Source organism: Mobula birostris, chromosome X (assembly GCF_030028105.1).
Source record: "Mobula birostris isolate sMobBir1 chromosome X, sMobBir1.hap1, whole genome shotgun sequence".
Taxonomy (NCBI): Eukaryota; Metazoa; Chordata; class Chondrichthyes; order Myliobatiformes; family Myliobatidae; genus Mobula; species Mobula birostris.
In genome coordinates, this window is record NC_092402.1 from 65,813,953 (window position 1) to 65,839,444 (window position 25,492).

Sequence of the window (25,492 nt, forward strand, 5' to 3'; positions counted from 1 at the left end):
GAGGTCAGGAACAGTGGCCGGCGCTGCTCCCTGCACTTATCTTGGAATCGCTGCGTGGTGAATATCATACCCATCCACCATGCCTCTGAGACAACACAGTTCACAGCAAATTTTGGTGAGTACCTCTGACCCCAGGAAGGAGGTCAGTCAAAGAGGACCTTGATGACGACAGATGGCTGGGAAATTCACTCCGCCCCACTAGTTAGTGCAATTTGTTTTGCCCTTTATCACAAAGATAATCATGATTACTACACCCTACTGAGCAGAAAATTGCAGGGAGCTGCAAACGCAGCCCAGTACATCACGCAAACCAGCCTCCCCTCCACTGACCCCATCTACACTTACTGCTACTTCAGGAAAGGCAGCCAATTATCATTAAGAGTTTGAGCAGATTTGATATGTCACCAAGGACTCTAGCAAATTTCTACACACAAGAGATTCTGCAAGTGCTGGAAATCCAGAGCAACACACACAAAATGCTGGAGAACCTCAGCAGGTCAGGCAGCATCCAGGGAAATGAATACACAGCCAACGTTTCAGGCTGAGACTCTTCATCAGGACTCTGCAGATGTGGAGAGGTTTGACTGGTTGCATCAGATGGAGCCTCCAATGCAGAGAATCGAAAGGGACTGCAGGGGGTTGTGGATTGAGCCAGTTCAATCACAGGCACAACCCCCACCATCAAGGAGATCTACAATACGCAACACCTCAAGGTGGCAACATCCATCATCCAGGACATGCCCTCTCCTCGTTTCTACTATCGGGGAGGAGGTACAGGAGCCTGAGGACGCAATCCAACATTCTAGGAACAGTTTCTTGCCCTCCACCAGACTTCTGAACAATCCACGAACACAACCTTGCTATTTCTCTTTTGCACTATTTACTTATTATTGTAACTGACAATATTATTTTTATATCTTGCACTGTTCCTGCTGCCCAAAACAAATTTCACAACACACCAGTGGTAATAAATCTGATCTAATTATGATCCTGCCTATTTCGCTGCACAGATGTTGCCTGACCCGCAGAGTTCCTCCAGCAGATTGTTTGTCAGCTCACATTACTTCATCCCATCAAATTGCGTTTCTTCTATCCACTGCTTTTTCTGCTACAGAGGCCGACTCACTTCCTTTCTTGGTTTGGATAAAGGGTTTTGACCTAAAGTGATAAGCATTCCTCCTTCAACAGTTGGAGATACTAGAGACTACATTTGATGGAATAAGACCATAAGACCATAAGACAAAGGAGCAGAAGTGGGCCATTTGGCCCATCAAGTCTGCTCTGCCATTTTATCATGAGCTGATCCATTCTCCCATTTGGTCTCACTCCCCCACCTTCTCACCATAACCTTTGATGCCCTGGCTACTCAGATACCTATCAATCTCTGCCTTAAATACACCCAATGACTTGGCCTCCACTGCTGCCCATGGCAACAAATTCCATAGATTCACCACCCTCTGACTAAAAAAATTTCTTCGCATTTCTGTTCTGAATGGGTGCCCTTCAATCCTTAAGTCATGCCCTCTCGTACTAGACTCCCCCATCATGGGAAACAACTTTGCCACATCCACTCTGTCCATGCCTTTCAACATTCAAAATGTTTCTATGAGGTCTCCCCTCGTTCTTCTAAATGCCAAGGAATACAGTCCAAGAGCGGACAAACGTTCCTCATATGTTAACCCTCTCATTCCCGGAATCATTCTGGTGGATCTTCTCTGTACCCTCTCCAACGTCAGCACATCCTTTCTTAAATAAGGAGACCAAAACTGCCCACAGTACTCCAAGTGAGGTCTCACCAGCGCCTTATAGAGCCTCAACATCACATCCCTGTTCCTATACTCTATTCCTCTAGAAATGAATGCCAACATTGCATTCACCTTCTTCACTACCGACTCAACCTGAAGGTTAACCTTAAGGGTATCCTACACGAGGACTCCCAAGTCCCGTTGCATCTCAGACTTTGAATTCTTTCCCCATTTAAATAATAGTCTGCCCGTTTATTTTTTCTGCCAAAGGGAGCAACACAAAGGGATAGAGGAACTCAGCAGGTCAGGCAGCATCTATGGAGTCAAGATTCTTCACCTGTATTGAAGGGTCTCAACCCAAAATGTTAACTGTCCATTTCCCTCACAGATGCTGAGTTCTTCCAGCAGTTTCTGGTTTTCATGCATTTGTAGAGGATTTCCCTCCCAACAACCTGCTTGCAACCTTCTTCACCCACAGTATCACCAGTGCATCTTTTTAGGATCATTTGCGACAATTGATCACAAGAAAACAAGAGAAACAATTGAGGTCTGGAGTTGTTAAACACAACACTAATGTAGCAAGTGAAAATCCCAGGCTGAAAGCTCATGCGTTGTCCCTCAGAAGAGGTCGATGCGGGAGCAGGACAGAGAATGAAAGCAACAGGCAAAATGAAACAATTAAAAACAAAAGACAATCTGCAGATGCTGGAAATCCAAAGCAACACACAAAAAAAAATTGCTGGACAAACCAGGCAGAATCTATGGAAAAGAGTAAAGTCAACATTTCGGGCCAACACCTTTCACAGGACTGGGAAAAAAAAATGAGGAGTCAAGAGTAAGGTGGAGGGAGGGGAGGAAGAAATACAAGTTAGTAGGTGATAGGTGAAACTGGGAGACGGCAAGGTGTAAAGAGCTGGGAAGTTGAAGAAAGAGATAAAGGGCTGGAGAAGGGGGAATCTGATAGAGACAGAAGGCAATGAAGAAAGGGAAGGAGGAGGAGCACCAGAGAGAGGAGATATGGCAAGAGAGGGAAAGGGGAATGGTGAAGGGGGAGGGGGAGGTGGGGCATTACCGGAAGTTAGAGAAGTCGATGTTCATGCCATCAGGTTGGAGGCTACCCAGACGGAATACAAGGTGTTGCTCCTCCAACCTGAGTGTGGCCTCATCACAACAGTAGAGGACTACCATGTTGGAATGGGAATTGGAAGTGAAATTAAAATGGGTGGCCACTGGGGAAATCCCACTTTTTCAGGTGAATGGAGAGTAGATGCTCAGTGAAGCGGTCTCCCAATCTACGTCAGGTCTCACTGATATACAGGAGGCCACACCGGGAGCACCAGATACAGTAGATGACCCCAACAGACACACAGATGAAGTGTTGCCTCACCTGGAAGTACTGTTTGAGCCCCTGAATGGTAGTGAGGGAAGAGGTGTAGGGGTAGAGGTATAGGGGCAGGTGTAGCACTTGTTCCACTTGCAAGGATAAATGCCAGCAGGGAGATCAGCAGGAAGGGACCAGTGGACAAGGGAGTCGCGTAGGGAGCGATCCCTGTGGAAAGCAGAAAGTGGAGGGACGGGAGTCGGTGGAAGGGAAATATGTGCTTGGTGGTGGGATCCAGTTGGAGATGGCAACATGATGTTTGGGTCCAACCTACAAACTGAAGAGAGGTGTCCTGCATGTCACTCAACCTGCCCTTGGCTTCCCTGGTGTGGAGCAGCAAACGTGGCACTGGGTTGGCAGGAGGCAACAGCTGACCTGCCAGCAGAGGCGGCTTGGAGTGTGAGTGGAACTGTCACAGTGTAAATTGTTGCCATTACAGACAAATTGCAGTGCAGGCAGACAACAGGCTGCAAGGCCTTGAGGTCAAATATCCACCTTACTGTCCGAGGGAACCGTTCAACAGTCTTACAACAGCAGGGTAGAATGTGTCCTTGGGCTTGGTCATGCGTGCTTTCAGGCTTTTGTATCTTCTGCCCAATGGGAGCGGGGTGAAGAAATCATGTCCTGGCCGGGTAGGGTCTGGCTGATTTACTGAGGTAGCAAGAAATGTAGACAACTGCAGCTGCCTCTGCCACTACATAATCCTCCTCCCCCTGATACTACAGGAAAGTAGTCACGTACACTTGTGATTGCATGAGCAGATTCTGCTGTGACTCCATCTACAAGTACATCGACAGGTTTGCAGGTGATACTGCTGCAGTGGGCCGTACAACATGCAATGAGTCAGAGTACAAGGAGGAAATAGAGAGCTTGGTGACATGGTGTCAAAACGACAACCTTTCCCCCACTGTCAACAAAACAAAGAAGCTGGTCATCAACCTCAAGAAGGTGGTGGGGTGTGGGGTGGGGTGTGGGGTGGGGGGGGGTGTGGGGGGAGTGCGATGCACATGTTCCTGTCTAATCAACAACTCCAAGTTCCAAGGAGTGAATATCACAAATAGCCTATCTGGTCCAACCACATAGACGCCCTGGCCAAGAAACTCACCGATGCCTTCACTTCCTCAGGAGGCTAAGAAATTTGGCATGTCCCCATTGACCCTTTCCAATTTTAAATTGGTGCACTCCAGAAATCACCCTGTCACAGCCTGGTACGGCAACTGCTCGGCATGTGACCGCAAAAAACTGCAGAGAGTTGTGGACACAGCTCAGCACGTCACGTGAACCAGCCCCCCCTCCATGGGCTGTCTATACTTCTTGCTGCCTTGGTAAAGCAGCCAACATAATCCAAAACCCCATCCACCCTAGCCATTCTCTCTTCTCCCCCCTCTCACCAGGCAGATGATACGAAAGCCAGAAAGCACGTACCACCAGACTCAAGGACAGCTTCTACCCCACTGTTGTAAGACTATTCCATAGACCTCCTTTACAATAAGATGAACTCTAGGCCTCACAATCACCGAATCAGGTTTATTATCACCAGCATGTGTTGTGAAACTTGTTAACTTAGCAGCAACAGTTCAATGCAATACATGATAATATAGAAAGAAAAGTAAATAAATCAATTGCAGAAAATGACAAAAATAGTAAAAAAAAGAAATTATTTATTTATTTAAAGTGAGGCAATGTTCATGGATTCAATGTCCATTTAGATATCAGATGGCAGAGGGGAAGAAGCTGTTCCTGAATCACTGAGTGTGTGCCTTCAGGCTTCTGTACCTCCTCCCTGATGGTAACAGTGAGAAGAGGGCATGTCCTGGGTGATGGGGGTTCTTAATAATGGACATCACCTCTCTGAGGCACTGCTCCTTGAAGGTGTCTTGGATACTATCCTGCACTTTATTGTTTTCCTGCAATGTACTTTCTCAGTGGATGTTACTTTATTCTGGTATTGTTGTACCTTATTATACTCAATGCACTGTGCAATGATTTGATCTGCATGACCAAGATGAAAGACAAACTTCTCCACTGTATTTTGGTACATGTGACATTATAAACCTCTGAGCTGTGCCCCTCACAATCTCATTCTTCTGAACTGCAATGCATTTAGATCTAGCTTTTCTTCACAGGTCAACTCCTTTATCTTATTTCCCTGTAGAGAGGAACAAAAACAAGATTCACACCTGTCATGGCCATGGTGTCTAACAAGGATGGACCGGACTGTACAGACGCATTGGTACATTAGAAGTGTTGACTAGAGGCTCCCCTCAGGATTTTGCCATATGTCCAGCAGGAATGGAGAAACAGAAAGCCGGGATGCAAGGAAAGAAGAAATGAACACAATTTATCTTCTAGAAAAATGTAAATTTAAGTCAAAGGCTCAAACGAGGACCAATTTTTGTTGCTGTTTTTGAACATGATGCTAGCCTTGGGAGAGAGCAGGTAAAAACCACAACCTCAGCAGAATGTTTCGTCGCCCAATCACCGTGCAAGGTTTCTTAATACCCCGAAAGGTAATTGTTTCCGTTGTCGTTGGATGGGTTTAAACAAGTGGCCAAAACAGCAAACAGAACACAACTGTTTCACCTGTAATTAATTAAACACAGCATCTTTCTCCTCTTTCACCTCACCAACCTCAGTCCAATGCCTGATTTTCATCCCACCCAGAACCAGTCTTGAGGCATTCACAAATTACACTATTCATTGTAAAACCAGGGCACCATTGGAATGGAAGCAAATTACAAATCACAAAAACTAATCGTTTACAGGAAATCAATTTGCATAACAATGAACTGCATTTACATAGTGCCTTTAACACAGAAAATAGTTGCAAGATGCTTCACTGCAGTATTATCAAACAAAATTCCACAGAAGACTGCAGATTAAAGCAGGTGACTGAACCATTGACCAACAACAAAGGTTTTAAGAAATGTCTTACAGTAGGAGACAGGACCCACCTTGCAAACTGCATTTTCCAAAGATGCAGTTCTAAAAAGCACTATGAGGCTATTAAAACAAAAACCATTTTAAAAGCATCTTCCCCCAGGCAGTTAATGTGACCAGCCATTCTCATTAGCACCCACCCCCACCCTCCTCTATTAATCCCATCACTTCACTGTAAACACTTTAATCCACTTTTTATAATGCTATTTACATTGTAAATACATGCTGGTATTTAAGCATGATGCACACTTTATACAAATCTGTACGTTAAATTTATTTGTATGGCATTGTTGATATTATTCTTTACAATTATTAAAATTTGCTTTCTGTTACATGTCACACCCTGACAAACATACCACAGCAAATTCCTAATCATGTAAATGTACGTGGTGAATAAAGTTGATCCCTGATCCGTGAGAGGGAGGTGGATTCAGGGAGGGAGTTCCAGAGTTTAGGGCTCAGTAGTGGATCGATTAGATTCAGGGACACAAAAGTATATAAAGTATCCTGAGGACTGGAGGAGATTTGCAGAGAACAGGAAAGAGCCGAGGCCATGGAGAGATTTACAGTAACAGGCCCTTTGGCTCTTGACGTCTATGCCAAACAGGATGTCAAATTAAACTAATCCCATCTGCCTGCCTGTACAGGGTCTATATCGCTCCATTCCCTGTCTGTTAGTGCAATCCACACACTGAGAGCAATTTAGCTAAAACAGTGGCTGCAGTCTCTCCTCTCCTCCCACCCCAGTGTTTAATCAGACGCTGCAGCACGGGGCTGGTTCAGCCAATGGGGAGGCAAGGGTAGGTATCAAACTCTGGTTTGTCACCCTCTGCCCTGCTCACCAGCGACAGCTGACAGATGAAGATGGGGCATGCAGGGGTGAGATAGACTGGCTTAGAAACAACAATCTTCTGCTCAGTGTGGCTTCAGGAAGGGGAAGTCAGGAGAACTCGCACCCGTCGTCATCCTGGGCATCAACATCTCTCTTGGGCCCAAAACATTGGTACAATTGCAAAGAAAACACACCAGCAGCTATACTTCACTTAAGCAGACTTGGTATGTCACTAAAGACCCTAGCAAACTTCTGCAGGTGTATAGTGAAGGCCATTCTGACTGGTTGTATGACGGCCTGGTACGGAGGCTCCAATGCACAGGATCGGAAAGAGGCTGCAGAGAGCTGCAGATTCAGTGAGCCCCACCACGGGCACCGCCCTCCTCACCACAGGACACCTTCAAGAAGGCAGTGTCCATCAGTAAGGACCCTAACCATCCGGGGTATGCTCTCTCTCACTACTACCATGAGGAAGGAGGTACAGGAGCCTGAACACCCATGCAGCGTTTTAGAAAGTTTCTTCCCCTCTGCCATCAGATTTCTGAACAGGCCAAGTACAGCATCTTGCTATTCCTCTTTTGCATGACTTATAACTATTGTAACTTTTTAATGTTGTTCACTGTTCCGCTGCCACAAAACAACAAATTTCGCAAGGCCGGTGATAATAAACCAGATTCTGAAAATGCCCACGTGGGTAAAGTAAAGAGGGGTAGGCAGTGCTCCCAGAAAACATCTGCGATGGCAGTGAGAGGGCCACTTCCCCACAAGCCCCACCCCGCCACCACGTAAACACTGCAGATCAGTGACGGGGAAATCAGAAACAGCTGCAACTGGCAGACAGGAGGGAATACCAGGCTGTAATCCAACCCTCCACGGGGCGGGGGGGCAGCCCGAACATACCTCCACGCCCATACTGGCTGTTATTTAAAACCTCGCCATTGGATTACTCTTTTGATTTGACAACACTTGACCATTCTCGATTTTTACCAGAAATTCTGCTTGTGTTTCTTTTGAGTTATTATTTCGTATTAAGAGTTAAAACGTTTGCCCTTGAAACACCCAAAGCTAAAATCAACATGCTTCCTGCACCCAACTTTCTCTCACCTGATCACTACCCAACAGTCTTGTGCTGGTAGGTCAAAGTCACCACTCCCCTCCTTGCTGAACAACCCACATGAAGTGCAGCCCTGGCCAAGAGACTGGTACTCATCAGACTCAGAACCACACCCCGATAAGGTAAGCAACAGGACAGTTACAGCATTGAAGCACAGGCAACTGAAATACATACAACCAAACAAGACAGGTAGTGAAATTTTGACTGCAGCCAGCAATCAACATTGCAGCTTTCGGGTGGCAACTGACCCAAGACACTTTTTCAGACTGAACGACGCTGAGCCTCACACAGATTTTAGGGTAGGAAACACCAAGCTTGGGTCAAAGAGTGTCTCAGGGGGGTGAGGAGGGAAAAAGAGAGATATGAAGAGATTTAAGCTGGCAAGACCAGAGCCCAAGACCCATGGCAAAGTTATTTCCCATGGTAAGGCAGCTCAGGACAAGAGGGCACGACTTCAGGATTGAAGGACGTCCATTTAGAACTGAGATGCAGAGAAATTACTTTAGTCAGAGGGTGGTAAATCTGTAGAATTTGTTGCCACGAGCGGCTGTGGAGGCCAAGTCATTGGGTGCATTTAAGGCAGAGATAGATAGGTTCTTGATTAGCCAGGGCATCAAAGGGTATGGGGAGAAGGCAGGTGAGTGGGGATGACTGGAAGAGTTGGATCAGCCCATGATTGAACGGCGGAACAGACTTGATGGGCTGAATGGCCTACTTCTGCTCCTATATCTTATGGTCTTATGGACCCAGGCACAGACCCTAATAGATTTTCCAGAACCTGCCTGTCGTTGGCAAGGGCGGCATTTATTGTCCATCTGTAACTGCCCTTCAGCAGTTGGGGTGAAGCTGCAGAGAGAGTGTTCCTTGTAACCACAAAGGACCAGCAAAGATTTCAAAGTTAGGATAAGCTGGAGATGCTGATGTTCCCCATGCACCTGCTGCCCTGGTCCTCCATGGCAGCAGAGGTCATGAGTTTAGGGAGGAGCTGTCGGAGTTGCCAGGGTGAGTGACCTGCAGTACTTTTGGTAAATGGTGCATGCAGCAGCCACTGGTGAAGGAAACCAACATTTCAGGAGATGGATAGGGTAACAATTAAGTGGGGTGTGAAATTCTGCCTTCTTAAGAGTTGTTAAAGATGCACTCATCCAAGCAAGTGGAGAGAGTCAAAATTAGGCACAATCAAAACTGCAAACTAGTAATCATGAACCATTTTCTTAACACCACGTCACTCAGCAGGCTGGGTATGTTCATTCTCTTTAGGTCACCATGATTTCCTCACCTGGGCTGATGTTCGTCCTTACTCAATGTCTTGGTCGTTTCTCCCTGTTCTTTTGTTTCTGCTTTCCTGCAACACAAATCCGTATTAACACAGCTCCCCAAATATCACAAAACATCCCCCAACAAGAGAAAATCTGCAGATGCTGGAAATCCAAGCAACACACACAGAATGCTGGAGGAACTCAGCAGGGCCAGGCAGCGTCTATGGAAAAGAGTACATACTGTACAATTTTTTTCCATAGATGCTGCCTGGCCCGCTGAGTTCTTCCAGCATTTTGTGTGTGGTGCAAAAGATCCCCAGGTGCTTTATCAAACAGAATTGAACAGAGTCACATTCTAAGGCAGGTGTTCAAAGAGGAGTGTCTTAAAGAAGGAAAGAGCTTTGGAGTCCCCAGCATTCACCACTTAATAAAGAAAGCGCTCAGCAAACGTGGACTGTTTCTAATCTGGCCATTTAGACCAAATAGTGAACATCTTCCAGGGTTTGCTTTAAAACCAATTAACAATCATTATTACAACAGCTTCAGAAGTTCTTCCAGTTACTCCAATATCCAACCACGTTTTGCTTAATGGTGTGCCTTTGTCTTGGAAAAATACTTGATATTTTAAAAGCATGTAGAAAGCAAAGCAGCAATAAATTCTGGTAAGTACACCTGCCTCCTCCCTTCACTACCATTCAGAGCCCAAAACGGTCCTTCCAGGTGAGGTGATACTTTACCTATGAGGCCTGATAAAGGTTCAGGGCCCTAAATGTCAAGTGTTTATTCACCTCCATAAATGCTGCCTGACCTGCTGAGTTCCTCCAGCATTCTGTGTGTGTTGCTTAAGACTGCCAGCATCTGCAGAATCTCTTTTGTTAATAAATTCCAGTTAACATTTTTTTGTCTCCCATCCATTTAGGCTTGCAAAACTTGCTTTAGGCAATGAGCACACAGCAATCAAGTTACCATGTTTATCCGATTCTGCTCCCTCACTGCACAGCTGTACATGTTAATTTAGTTCCACCCCAATCCACCCCAACTCCCCCCGCCCCAATCAACATCAGACAGAGCAAAGCTAACCAAACAAAACCTCCCCATGAAACTGACAGAACAAACTGTTCACTGGGGGCCCTTCTGCAAAATGTCATTTCAATTGCGTCCTTGGCTGTGGGGCTGTTAAAAGAAAAACAGACATTTCCCTTCACCGGCTGAGCTCAGTTACTAGATTGTCCCACTGCATCGCTAGCACCTCCAGCTCCAAATGTGCCATTGCCCATTATCACCACTACTGGTGACTGGTGGCACACCAACTGCTGCCTCGTGGTGCCAACAATATCAACATGACCAAAACTTCTGAATCATTATTTATCACATGTACATCAAAAAAATTTACAGTGAAATGCATTGCTTGCGTTAACGACCAACTCGACCAAAGATGTGCTGGGGGCAGCCCATAAGTGTTGCCACGAACTCTGGTAACCAAAACTTCTGCACCAATATGCATACCCGTTGTAGGAACTATGTCAAGGCTTTGAAGAGGGTGCAGAAGAGGTTTACCAGGATACTGCCTCGTTTAGAGGGCACGAGCTATAACGAGAAGTTGGGCAAACTTGAGTTGTTTTCTCTGGAGCAGCAAGGCTGAGGAGAGATCTGATAGAGGTTTAAGGATTATGAGAGGCATAGATAGAGTAAGCAGACAGTATCTTTCCCCCATGGTTTAAATGTCTAATGTCAGAGGACATGCATTCAAGGCGAGAGGGGACCATTTCAAAGGAGATATGATGGGTATTTTTTTCTTCTACACACAGAGAGTATGTAACCAATATCTAACTTAGTTTTGTTTAATACTGTTCCTTTGTCTTAGAAGTGTGATAGATGGGACTCTCAACCTCACAATTGACCTTGTTAAGATCTTGCACCTTATTGTTTATCTGCACTACACTTTCTCTGTAGCTTTTACACTTTACATTGTTAACGTTTTACCTTATTCTACCTCAATACACTGCACTGTCGGGAAAGAGGTACAGAAAGCTGAAGACAGGACACCACCAAGTTCAGGAACAGCAACCCAACTCAACAGCAGAACACTGCACTGTGGACTTGTTGCTGATGTGCAGTCTTTTTCTAGTATAGCTTATATTCTGTGTGTTGTCTGTACCTACGTGTCTGTGAAGCTGCTGCAAGTTTTTCATCGTACTTGTACCCCACCGTAATTGTACCTATGACAATAAACTCGACAGTGAGATAACAGTGGACAGAACCAAGCCCAGCAGTAACCCTGGGCGATGGGACAGAATCCCAGGGTACCGTGGAGGTAAAACAAAACAGTTAACTGTCCTTGAAACGTTACAAAAAGTGGAGCCGATGACCCGAACGATCCCCACCCCCACCTGTCCTTCTCTTTGTGAACTTGATTTTAAACCATGCCAGAATTAATCCTCTCGTTAATCTACTCAAACGGGAATCAGCATACGGCTAGCCGGACAACACACAGTACTCTCTTTAAAATACACTGTGTTTCTGGTAAAAAACCACCCGAGACTAAAACCATGATCCAGATCCTCTTTGCGAGCAGGAATGTCTGGGAGTTCCAAAGCCTCATTTTATTCTTTGCCGAATAATTGACTCAATCACCAAAGTCACTGTGCTTAAAAAGATAACGGTAAGCATCTTCTGGTTGTTGCCGCGGTTTTCTTTGCATTGCCAGCACTCACCGTGCAGCGGGTCGTTCCCAGGAGTCCCCCTCGCCTCAAGCAGGGCCCCGTGAAGTACAGCGAGCAGACCCCGAATGAAGTCAAGAATCTGGGGCTGCGGAAGGAAACAGCAAACACTGAACAGACCCTATGTCATCTTCTGCAAACGGCAGACAAAAGCCAGGATACCAGACACCACACGCTACTCACCCCTCAGAGCCGGCGATCGCTGGGACACGCGTTTCCTCTGTAGTGTGAGAGGTCCAAGCAAAGTCCAGGTGTCTGTCAATCGCCAAACTCTTCCCGGGAAGCAGACACCAGTCTTATGGGAGGTCACTGAAACTTCTACACACAAGTGGAGAGATAGGTAAAGAAATAAACCCCTCACTCTATTAACTGTCCACTCTCCCACAAAATATGAATGTCTGCGCCGCTTCTCCTTCTCTCGCTATTTGAATGTCTGCACCCCCTCAGCTTTACTACGAACGTCCTATCACCAACAAGTCTCCCAACTCTCTGCCTGTTACACTTTCACCAACTGTTCCTTCAGATTGAATTTAAATTTTTTTTCTCGCTCTCCAACCCCGGCTCGCAATGACCTCACTCTCAGACTCTACCAATTCAGCGCCCCAGTGAAGGGATGTGAAAGGCGAGTTTAATTTATGTGTACAATCAACGCTGATACTGCCTGGTTAACATTAGCATTGTAATGGGACATTTCTGCAACACAATTTTTCAAATCTGAATATTTTTCACTGATCAGATAACGTCGCCTCCATATCAAGTTAAGCTGCTTTCCCACGTCCCGTTTAACACTGATAAACTGGGCGACTGGGCTGCATTCTAATTGCAATTTATATGTGGAGCCGTTCAAGTGTCTGGTATGTTGAGACTTCGGGATAAGCGATTTTACAGAGGCAATCCCCTGTTTTCCAGGAGTGGTTTGATATACCGAACCCGTTCAACTCGAGACTAAACTAATAGTTCGCCGATAATAAAAAAGTTCTCCCATTGCGCACTTTAATCTTAACGCTCTCAATAGGATATCGCGTTTCAACAATGGTTTTGAAAGTTTCACAATGCGTTTTGGAGTGTTGTAATGTAGGAGACGCGGCAGCCGATATGTGAACAGTAAGATCCCACAAACAACAACTATGATGATGAGCGGGTAGTCGGTTAGGGAAATGATAACCGTCCAGGTCCCGTTGAGAAAGCCACGGCCCTTTAAAACCTTTTATGTCCTTTCGAGGAGAGAGTAAATGGAATCTCCGCACTGTTGAAGGGTCCAAAACCTGAAACATTAACTGTTTCTCCCTCCGCAGATGCTGTCTGGTCTGCTGAGTGTTTCCAGTATTTTCTGCTTTTATTTAAGATTTCCAGCTTCAGCAGTTTTTAAAACTCCCCCCCCCCCCAGTTTAACATCCTATTGGGTAAATAGCAACTACAACAGAATCAGATTTTTATCACTGACATATGACATGAATTTAGTTTTTTTTGCAGCAACAGTACAGTGCAAAGACATAAAAATCTATAAATTACCAATATAAATAAATAGTGTAAAACAAAGAAATAATGAGGTAGTGCTCATGGGTACTCCCTGGGCATTACACTAGATAGTCAGATTTGGTTCTTATGTACAAATCTGTTGTGTGGGATTTAAGCCTCAGATTCAGAAAGAAACATGTTGGCCGATTTGTCACCTCAGGAAGCAAACCAGTTTCAATTGTCACGTTGACTGGATGGTGTGCTCTGGATGGTTGAAGCTAGCAGCAGTCACTGCCTTGAAGAGGGACCGTTATAAACCCAATGTGAGGAAACAAAGAGAGATAGAGACCAAGGAGCTCATTGTTGACTTCAGAAAGGAGAAGCAGATCACATGCCAGTTACCATTGGTGAGTCAGAGCTCAAGGGAGTGAGCAGTTTCGAATTCCTGGCCTTTCAGTAAACCAAAACTAGGTACATAGATTTAAGGGACCTGAGAGGAGAAAGATTTAAAAGGGAACTGAGGGGCAGAGGGTGGTGAGTACCAGAGGAAGTGGTTGAAGTGAGTACAATAGTGTCATTGAAGAAGCATTCAGACAGGTACATGGAGGGGCGATTACAGACTTGGATGTCTCAGGGGCAGGAATGGTTGCTGAGTGTGCTGGGCCTTAGGTGTTTCAAAAAGGACAGGGAGGGAGGTGAAAGGTGGGGGGGTGGCATTGCTAATCAGGGATTGTATCACGGTTAAGGAGGAAGTCATGGAGGGATTGACCACTGAGTCTCTATGGGTGGAAGTCAGAAACAGGAAAGGGGCAATAACTCTATTGGGTGTTTTTTATAGACCACACAATAGTAACAGGGACATCAAGGAGCAGAGAGGGAGGCAGATTCTGGAATGGTGTAATAATAACAGGGTTGTTGTCATGGGTGATTTTAACTTTCCTAATATTGGCTGGCATCTCCTTAGCGCAAGGGGTTTAGATGAGGTGGAGTTTGTTAGGTGTGTTCGGGAAGGTTTCCTGACACAATATGTAGATAAACCAACTAGAAGAGAAGCTGTCCTTGATTTGGCATTGGGAAAGGAACCTGATCAGGTGTCAGATCTCTTGGTGGGAGAGGATTTTGGAAGTAATGATCACAACTCTATCTCCTAGCACTGGAGAGGGTTAGGAGCAGGCAATTTGGGAAAACATTTAAATGGGGTAGGGGGAAATATGATGCTATTAGACAGGAAATTGGGAACATAAATTGGGAGCAGATTTTCTCAGCGAAATGCATGGCAGAAGTGTAAATATTCAGGGAACATTTGCGTGGTGTTCTGCATAAGTATGTTCCATTGAGGCAGGGAAAAGATGGTTGGGTAAAAGAACCATGGTGTAAAAAGGGTGTAGAAAATCTAGTTAAGAAGAAAAGAAAAGCTTACAAAAGGTTCCAGAAACTATGTACTGTTAGAGCTCCAGAAAATTACAAGGGTGCCAAGAAGAAGCTCAAGAATAAAATTAGGAGAGCTAGAAGGGGCCATGAGAAGGCCTTGGCGAGCAGGATTAAGGAAAACCCCAAGGCATTCTACAAGTATGTGAAGAGCAAGAGGATAAGACGTGAGAGAATAGGACCAATCAAGTGTGACAGTGGAAAAGTGTGTATGGAACTGGAGGAGATGGCAGAGGTACTTAATGAATACTTTGCTTCAGTATTCACTACGGAAAAGGATCTTAGCGATTGTAGGGATGACTTACAGTGGACTGAAAAGCTTCAGCATATAGATATTAAGTAAGAGGATGTATTGGAGCTTTTGAAAGGAATTAAGTTAGATAAGTTGCTGGGACCAGACGGGATATAACCCAGGCTACTGTGGGAAGCAAGGGAGGAGACTGCTGAGCCTCTGGCGATGATCTTTGCATCATCAATGGAGACAGGAGAAGTACCAGAGGATTGGAGGGTTGCAAATGTTGTCCCTTTGTTCAAGAAAGGAAGTAGAGATAACCCAGGAAATTATAGACCAGTGAGTCTTACTTCGCTGGTGGACAAGTTGTTGGAGAAGATCCTGAGAGGCAGAATTTATGAGCATTTGGAGAGAGATAATCTGATTAGGGATAGTCAGCATGGCTTTGTCAAGGGCAGGTCGTGCCTTACAAGCCCAATTGAATTCTTTGAGGATGTAACAAAACACATTGATGAAGGTAGAGCAGTAGATGTAGTGTATATGGATTTCAGCAAGGCGCCTGATAAGGTTCCCCATGCAAGGCTCATTCAGAAAGTAAGGAGGCATGGGATCCAAGGAGATCTTGCTTTGTGGATCCAGAATTGGCTTGCCCACAGAAGGCAAAGAGTGGTTGTAGATGGTTCATATTCTGCATGGAGGTCGGTGACCAGTGGTGTGCCTCAGAGATCTGTTCTGGGACTCCTCCTCTTTGTGATTTTTTATAAATGACCTAGATGAAAAATTAGAAGGGTGGATTAGTAAATTTGCTGATGACAGTTAGGGGTGTTGTTGATAGTGTGGAGGGCTGTCAGAGGTTACAACAGGACATCAATAGGATGCAGAACTGGTCAGAGAAGTGGCAGATGGAGTTCAACCCAGATAAGAGTGAAGTGGTTCATTTTGGTAGGTCAAATTTGAAGACGGAATATAATATTAATGGTAAGACTCTTGGCAGTGTGGAGGATCAGAGGGATCTTGCGGTCCATGTCCTAGGACACTCAAAGCTGCTGTGCAGGTTGACAGTGTTGTTAAGAAGGCGTATGGTGTGTTGGCATCCATCAGTCATGGGATTGAATTCAACAGCCATGAGTTAATGTTACATTTATATAAGACCTTGGTCAGACCCCACTTGGAGTACTGTGTTCAGTTCTGGTCACCTCACTACAGGAAGGATGTGGAAACTATAGGAAGGGTGCAGAGGAGATTTACAAGGATGTTGCCTGGATTGGGGAGCATGCCTTATGAGAATAGGTTGAGTGAACTTGGCCATTTCTCCTTGGAGTGACAGAGGATGAGAGGTGACCTGATGGAGATGTATAAGATGAGGAGAGGCTTTGATTGTGTGGATAGTCAGAGGCTTTTTCCCAGGGCTGAAATGGCTAACACGTGAGGGCACAGTTTTAAGGTGCTTGGAAGGAGGTACAAGGGGGATGTCAGAGTTAAGTTTTTCACACAGAGAGTGGTGGGTGTGTGGAATACACTGCCAGCGACGGTGGTAGAGGCAGATACAGTAGGTCTTTTAAGAGACTCTTAGATAGGTACGTGGAGCTTAGAAAAATAGAGGGCTATGCACTAGGGAAATTCTAGGCAGTTTCTAGAATAGGTTACATGGTTGGCACAACATTGTGGGCTGAAGGGCCTGTAATGTGCTGCAGATGTCTATGTTCTATGTTCAAATCCTTCCACAAACATCTACAGATGCACTATTGGAAACATCCTGACTGGTTGCATCATGGCCTGGTGTGGAAATTCCAATGCACAGGAGTGAAAGCAGCTGCAGAAAGTAGTGGACACAGCCTGGTCCATCACAGGTACAGCCCTATGCATCATTGACAGCATCTCGAGGAGGTGCTGTCTCAAAAAGGTGGCATCTATTATCAAGTACCTTACCATCCGAGCCATGCCATCATCTCACTGCTACCATCGGGCAGGAGGCACAGAAATCTGAAGTCCCACACCACCAGGTTCAGGAACAGCCACTTCCCTTCAATCATTCAGTTCCTGAACCAACTGACAAAACCCTAACCCTACCTCAGAAATGGACTATCTCTTGCATTACCATGATTGTGCATTTTTTCCACTAACATTCTGTCTAGTACAGCCTTTTTCTTCATTGTCATGTATATTTTCTGTATAATTTATGTTCTGTGTGATGATTATTTCTTTGCATCTGTATTTACTCAGGAGGTGGACACAGAGTCTATAGAAGTGAGGCAAAGTGGCATCAACTTCATGGACCCTGTACAGATTGCAGAGGAGGAGGTGCTTGCTGTATCGAGACAAATTAGGGTAGATAAATCTCCAGGGCCTGACAAGGTGTTCCCATGGACCCTGTGGGAGGCGAGTGCAGTAATGGCAGGGTCCCTAGCAGAGATATTTAAAACATCCTTAGCAACAGATAAGGTATCGGAGGATTGGAGGATAATTATTTCCTTTCATAAATCCAATCCTGTTAGCCTTCTCGGGGTACTCTGTCTTTACATCCTTCAGTGCAGATGTTAGGACTAACAGGTTGGTCATTGCCCACTTCCTCTCTCCCTCACATTTGTCTCCTCACCAATGTCTAGGAACAATTCCAGCATCTATTGCATTTTGGAAGATGGGAAGAAAACTCACTATCTCTACAACCAGTATTTTCAAAACTCTAGGATGTAGATTATAGTACCATTGGGATAACTCAGCTTATGGTCTTATCAACTTATATTCATAGTAATTAATCATAGAGTTACACAGCACAGAAACAGGCCTTCTGGCCCAACTGGTCCATGCCGGCCAAGATGCCCATTTAAACTGGTCCCATTTGCCTGCATTTGGCCTATATCCCTCTAAACCTTTCCTATTCAAGTACCTGTCCAAGTACATTTTAAATGTTGTTAATGTGCCTGCCTCAGCTTCATCCTTTGGCAGCTCATCCCATATACTGACCACCCTCTGTGTGAAAAGGTTTCCTCTCACAATGCTATTAAATCATTCCCTTCTCACCCTGTACCTATGCTTTCTATACCTATTCTCCAGCACTGGAAAAAAGGCTATGCATCCACTCTCTCAATGGCCCTTATGATTTTATACACTTTTATAAGATCCTCTTTCAATCTCCTACACTCCAACAACTTCCCTAGTACTTTATTATGAACTTATATTTCTTAACCCAGTTAGTCATTCTCACTAGATTCTTGGAACTCTTGTATTTCTTGTGTTTTCTTTGTATCTTCCTCCACAAAGACAGACACAAAGTATGTGTTTAATTCCTTTGCTATTTCCGTTTCCTTATTCCTGTTATAAATATTCCTTTCTCTGTCTGTAGAGGAACGACACATTTGTCCTGTGTTATGGTTTTTTGCTAATTTAATGGTCCTATTCTTTCTTGCCTCTCTGTATCAATTTCCTGGTCCTCCTCTACTGAATTCTAAAATGTTCCCAGTCCTCAGATCCGTTGGTAATTCTGGTGACTTTTAAGCTTCTTTGGAGTTAATACTATCTTTAATTTCCTCTATCAGCCATGGATGGACCACTTTTCCTGTTGGGTTTGTGCCTTAGAGGCAAACTATGTCTTATTTCTTTAAATGCTAACCATTCCCCATCCACTGTAAAAACTTTCATTGTGTTCTCGTAATCAGCACAGCCAACTCTCCCTCTCGTACACTTACTTTGTTAAATTTTGAGTTCTAAGTTGAACTTTCAAACTCAGGAGCGTATTTAAATGCATTAAAATATCCCTATGTGCATCACAGCCGAGTCTCATTGAAACATTGAATTGTTCTGGCATGGAAGAAGGCCATTCATCCTATGGAGTCATCCCCAGCTCCCAGAGAGAAATCCAGTCAATTCCAGCCCACCATTCCCAACATTCCCAACAAAGTCCTGCAGATTAATTTCTCTTACACCCCTCTCATGAACAAGGCAACAGCCCTTTGGCCCACTAAGTCTGTGCCAACCATGCAGCACCCATCTATCCTAACATTACACTATCCCATTTTATTCTCCCCACCTTCGCTTCAATGAGAGGTTCAAGGTGTGTCTCAAAGGAAGAGAGAGAAGGTGAACGGTTAGAAGTAGGTGATAGATGAGTAGAAGGGGAGAGAACTGCAGAATCAGGGTTCTGTTGAAGCTCATGCTCTCTGAGTGACATTGATGGGGCTGACCTGGGGTCAATGCATAGAGGCACTGGGTCTCTCTCACCTGCCCTCAGGTCCCCTTTGAATCTCTCCCCTCTCACCTCGAACCTATTCCCTCTAGATTTCAATTCCTTTTCCCTCGGAGAAAGAATGCTGAGTTATTCTGGCAGTTACTGGGTCACTTTCATTCAGCAATGGATTTAAATCCTCCTCCCCTTCCACCAGTGTGACCAGGAGAATAATCCTGCCTGTTAGTGGACAACTTCTCCCATCAACTCACACTTGGGACCATAGTCCTTCGTATCCCTCCCATCCATGTACTTAAATGTTGCAATCAAAGCCACATCCACTACTTCCACTGGCAGCTCATTCCACACTCACAGCACCCTCTGACTGAAGAACCTTTCCATATAACTCAATTCCTGCAAACGTCCTTGTAAATTTTCTCTGTACTATTTCAATCTTATTGACATCTTTCCGGTAGGCAGGAGACCAGAATTGCACACAATATAAATTAGGCCTCACCAACATCTTGTACAACTTCAACATAACATTCCAACTTCTGTACTCAGTACTTTGATTTATGAAGATCAATGTGCTAAAAGCTTTCTTTACGACCCAATCTACCTGTGAATGCCACTTTCAAGGAATTATGGCTTTATATCCCCAGATCCCTCTGTTCTATCACACTCCTCAGTGCCCTACTGCTCACCGTGTAGGCCTACCCTGGTTGGTCCTCCTAAAGTGCAATACCTCACATTTGTCTGCATTAAATTCCATCTGCTATTTTTCAGCCCATTTTTCCAGCTGGTCTAGATCCCGCTGCAAGCTTTGATAGTCTTTCTCTCCATCCACTACACCCCCAATCTTGCTGTCATCCGCAAATTTGCTGATCCAGATCACTGAAATAAATGACAAACAACAAAGGACCCAGCACCGATCCCTGCGGCTCTCCACTAGTCACAGGCCTCCAGTCAGAGAGGCAACCCACTACTACCACTCTCTGGCTTCTCCCACAAAGCCAATGTCTAATCCTATTTACTACCTCATCCTGAATGCCAAGCGACCAACCTCCCATATGGGATTTTGTCAAGTGCCTTGCTAAAGCCCACTGCCTTTTCTTCATCTATAAGATTGGTTAGATATAACCTGCCATTCCCAAGGCCATGTTGACTAGCCTTATTCGGGTCCCATCTATTCACAGGTTGCCTATGGTATACATAGTTTGATAATAAATTTGAACTTTGAACTTTGAAATACTTAGATATCTTGTCCCTTAGAATACCTTCTAATAATTTACCCACTACTGACGTCAGGCTCACTCTCCTTAATTTCCTGGCTAATACCAGAGGAGGGTCACGAAAATGATTCCCAGATTGAACAGCTTGTCATATAGAGAGCATTTGATAGCTCTGTATTCGCTGGAATTTAGAAGACTGAGGGGTGACCTCATTGAAACCTATCGAATGGTGAAAGGCCTTGACAGAGTGGATGTAGAGAGGACGTTTCCTATGGTGGGAGAGTCTAAGACCAGAGGGGACAGTCTCAGAATAGAGGGGCATCCTTTCAGAAAAGGGATGAGCAGGAATTTCTTTAGCCAGAGAGTGGTGAATCAGTGGAATTCTTTGCCACGGGCAGCTGTGGAGGCCAAGTCTTTGCAGAGGTTGAGAAATTCTGGATTGGTCAGGGCATGAAGGGATACAGGTGTAAGGCAGGAGACTGGGGCTGAGAGGAAATTTGATCAGCCATGGTGAAATGGCAGAGCAGACTTGATGGGCCAAATGGCTTAATTCTGCTCCTATATCTTATGTATTATAGAAACATAGAAATATAGAAAACCTGCAGCACAATACAGGCCCTTCGGCCCACAAAGCTGTGCCGAGTATGTCCTTACCTTAGAAATTACCTAGGGTTACCCATAGCCCTCTATTTTTCTGAGCTCCATGTACCTGTCCAGGAGTCTCTTAAAAGACCCTATCATATCCACCTCCACTACTGTTGTCAGCAGTCCATTCCACACACTCACCACTGTCTGTGTAAAAAACTTACCCCTGACATCTCCTCTGTACCTACTTCCAAGCACCTTAAACCTGTGCCCTCACATGTTAGCCATTTCAGCCCTGGGAAAAAGCCTCTGACTATCCACACAATCAATGCCCCTCATCATCTTATACACCTCTATCAGGTCACCTCTCATCCTCCATCGCTCCAAGGAGAAAAGGCTGATATCCCCTTATGACATCCTATTAAGGTGAGTGGAGGAAGGTTTAGAGGAGATGTAAGAGATAGATCTTTTAAATAGAGAGTGATAAGTGCATAAAATGCACTGCCAAGAGTAGTGGTAGAGCAGATACATCGGGGACATTGAAGAGACTCTTAGATGAGCACATGGATGAAAGAAAAATGGAGGGCTATGGGCTGTGTAAGAAGAAAAGATCAGATTGATCATGGAGTAGGTTAAAAGAAGCTTCATTCTTGAGGTTTTAAGATGCATCATAAATGAGGAGGGAGAGGCTTGGGGAGGGAAATGCAGAACTCGTGGAGCAGGCCACTGAGAGTACACTGCCAGTGGTGGAAAGATGGAAAGAGCAGACATCACAGAGGGTTGTGGGGCTGCAGCGAACTGAAGGGATAGGGAGTTACAAGGCTAAGGGGAGAGTTGAAAACAAGGAAGGCAACACTTTTTAACTGAACTAGTTAACATGAAGGATGATGGGCGAAGGAGACTCACTGGGTCTGGGTTCAGCCACAAACAGGCAGTGCCAACATCACAGATTCTGCAGACGCTGGAAGCCCAGAGCAACAGACACAAAACGCCAGAGGAGCACAGCAGGCCAGGCCGAGAGCACTGGATACAGCAAAGACTCTGAGTCCAGACATCATCGCAATTATAGTACTGAAGATCTGACTCCAAAACCAGCTGTGCCTCTAACCAAGCTGTTCCAGTGCAGTCATAACACTGGCATCTACCTGACTTTGTGGAAAATTGTCCATGCTAAGTTCTGCACACAAAAAGCGGGGCAAATTCAGCTTGACCTCAGTTGAGCTGCACCCTCTTCTATAACCCGCTCGGTTACTCAGACCCCACCCACCCTGGATGTTGTCTCTTCTACCCTCTTCCATCATGCGGAAGGTAAAAAAGCCTGAAGAACAGCTTCTACCTGCTGTTCTAAGCCTGGTACAATAAGATGGACTCTCGACTTCACAGTAATAAACCAATTCCCATTTCCAATTCCAAGATGTAAGGGGGATATTAAGAATTTTCTGTTTTTATGAAGAAGGTGGTGATGATCTGTGCTCATCAAGACTTTCAAAGAGGATTGGGATAAGCCCAGAAGGGCTAGTTATCAGCAGAGCTCAGGCAGAGGAAATAAAGGAACAGGTTTTAGTCAATTGTTCTGTGGGAAGCCAGCACAAACTCAATGGGCCAAATAGCCTCCTTGAACAGTACAACAATTCTATGATGTTATATATAGTTCAGCCAGGAGCCAATAGTACAAATCTGAACACAGCAGCAAAGCTCTGGTTAATCCTGATCTACAGAGGCCATGATTTTTGACCATGCAGAGTGCAAAGGCACTTGGAATAGTAGAAAATTTAAAGGGCCTCACCTATTTTAAACTCTAGTTTCATACTCTGAGCTCTGACAAGTGAGTAAAGGTCACGAGCGTAAACACAGACTGTTCGGTACACTGCAAAAGTGCAAGTGGTTGGAACACAACAGGTTGTATCACTATGCAGCTCCCCAAGCATTTCGTAACAAAGCAAATGTTTCTTTTTAAGCATTTTTGGTGACTAATGGGGATGATCTGTCGTTTGAAAGCATGAGTTTAGAATTCTGAAGCAGCATTAACAGCTCTGCAACACACTGACTTCAGCTGAGGGTACAGCTCCAGATGCAGTATTCAGAGCTTGCTGGGATCTTTCCCAAGTGCCCAACCCTATCCAGAAACATGGTAAATTCCTGGGAGAAGCCCGGACTGATCTGGGAAATAAATTTATAGGACCTCCCCCCCCCCCAGCACTAGCTACCCCTCTTCTCCAGCAGACCCCAATCCCTGTTGCAATCGAAACATGTCCAGGAGATCACGGGGCTTGATTAGTGTGTCAGCTGTGCCTCAGTGCATTGTAACTCATGCCTCTGAATCAGAAGGTTGTGGGTTCAAGTCCCTGTCCAGACACCTGAGCACAACAGCATAGAACACAGAACAGTGAGAACAGGCCCTTCAGCCCACAATATGGTGCCAAACATGACAATGAATCAAACAAATCTCTTCTGCCTGCACATGATCCAAATCCCTCCATCTCCTGCATACTTATGTCTCTTAAACACCACCATCATATCTAGTTCCACCACCACCCCATTAGCCTGTTCAAGGCACCCTCCACTCTGTGTCAAATATTTCTCTGCACATATCCTTTAAACTTATCTTAAAGCTATGCCCTCTAGTATTTGACATTTCTACACTGGAGAATAGATTCTGGTTCTATACCCTATCTATGCCTCTCATTATTTTATAAATGTCTGTCAGGTCTCCCCTCAGTCTCCACTGCTCCAGAGAAAACAGCCCAAGTTTGTCCAATCTCTCTTTATAGCTATTACTGTCTAATTCAGGAAGCATCCTGAGGAACCTGATTTATACCCTCTCCAAGTATAGGCTGACTTCAGTGGAGAGCTACACCGCCAGAGATGATTCAGATGAAACATTATGGTTGACAACAACATTGTGGGACAAAGAGCCTGACTGTTGTAATGTTCGACCTTCTATTGAACTGACCGAGCATCAGACCTCTCAAGTGAGTGGGAAGGATCCTACTGTTCCGATGAGAGCAGGGGTCTCCGACTTTCCTGCAGATAATCCGGTTGTTAACACTTTGCTGCTTCTGATAGCTTGCTGTGTGAAAATTAGCTTCCAACATTATGACAGTGAGGATATTTTTGGACAACACACACAAAATGCTGGAGGAACTCAGCAGGCCAGGCAGCATCTAGGAAAAGAGTACAGTCGACATTTCAGGCTGTTTCCCAGATGCTGCCTGGCCTGCTGAGTTCCTCCAGCATTTTGTGTGTGTTGCTGGGATTTCCAGCATCTGCAGATTTTCTCTTGTTTGTGATAGGATACGTTTGAAAGTATTTCACTGGCTGCAAGCTGCTCTGGTAAGTCCTAGTGTTATAGAAACTTATGCCTGCCTTCTGGTACCTCTTTGGCACAAGATTGATCACGTACCTCAGAACCATGCACTTTGATTATCCCATCAGTGGATAGAGATAGTTTTTGTATTTATCTCCCAAACAGGGAGGATGTTTCCTCTCCTTCTTCAATGCCACACACCGCCTGCTCTGAGAATGTAGACAGGAGGGTCATAAACACAAGAGATTCTGCAGATGCAAGAAATCCAGAGTAACACACACAAAATGCTGGAGGAATTCAGCAGGTCAGGCAGCATCCATGGAGGGGAATAAAGAGCTGACATTTCGGGCCGAGGCTCTTCACAGGTATTCAGGCAGACGGGTCAACTTCCCTCAGCTCCTGAATGGGCAAATTCATCTCCAATGTTAAGAGTTCCTGGCTGAGGTGAGTGAAATATTAGGTTTGGCTCCTCTTGGCCACTGCCATCTCCCGAACCCCTTTTGATCATGTTTGAAGTGGATGATTAGGGTGAGGGGAGTAGAAAATGGTTGGCGAAGAAGTTCCCAGAAACCTTGCCCAGAATTGGCCTGGAGTTTGAATTCCTGAATTCCTTGCTGTGATCCCATGACTGGAGTATCAAGGAAGTGTGCTGGGGATCCTCAGTGCACAATGAGAAACAGAGTTAATGTCTCTGATCAATGCCCCATCAGCAGGAATGCTAACAGGAGCCCATTGACCTGAAATATTAACTCCTTTTCCACCCCATGAATGCTGGTGATTGGTAGCTGGTAATTTATCATCATTATCATACAAGAGGTCTGTTCAGCAGTCTTATGACAGTCAGATAGAATCTGTTCTTGAGCCTGGTAGTGTGTACTTTCAGGCTTTTGTATCTTCTGCACAATGGGAAGGGAGAAAAGAGAATGGGGTTGGAGGGGTACTTGACCACATTATGTCAGTTGCTTTCCCAAGGGAGTGGGAACATAGAACAACACAGCACAGGTCCTTCACCCTTTGGTGGGAGGTCTATGGAGGGAGGCTGGTTTGTGTGATGTACTGAGCTGTTCCCACAACTCTCTACAGTCTTGGGCAGAGCA

General features: G+C 45.1%; 1 protein-coding gene across 4 annotated transcripts in view; it reads right to left on the reverse strand.

Moving 5' to 3' along the window:
* The window catches only part of LOC140191350 (transmembrane protein 198-like), a 95,552-nt gene extending 83,012 nt beyond the window's left edge, over positions 1-12,540 (reverse strand). For 2 of the 4 annotated variants that reach the window (XM_072248664.1, XM_072248665.1), the window contains exons 1-3: positions 12,175-12,540; positions 11,986-12,101; positions 9,292-9,357 (exon numbers count right to left, since the gene is read on the reverse strand). The gene's annotated coding sequence lies outside the window, so the exon portion shown is untranslated. The remainder of the gene's footprint in view (positions 1-9,291; positions 9,358-11,985; positions 12,102-12,174) is intronic. The other 2 variants (XM_072248666.1, XM_072248667.1) reach the window with 2 other exon arrangements.
* Between the last annotated feature and the right edge of the window lie 12,952 nt (positions 12,541-25,492).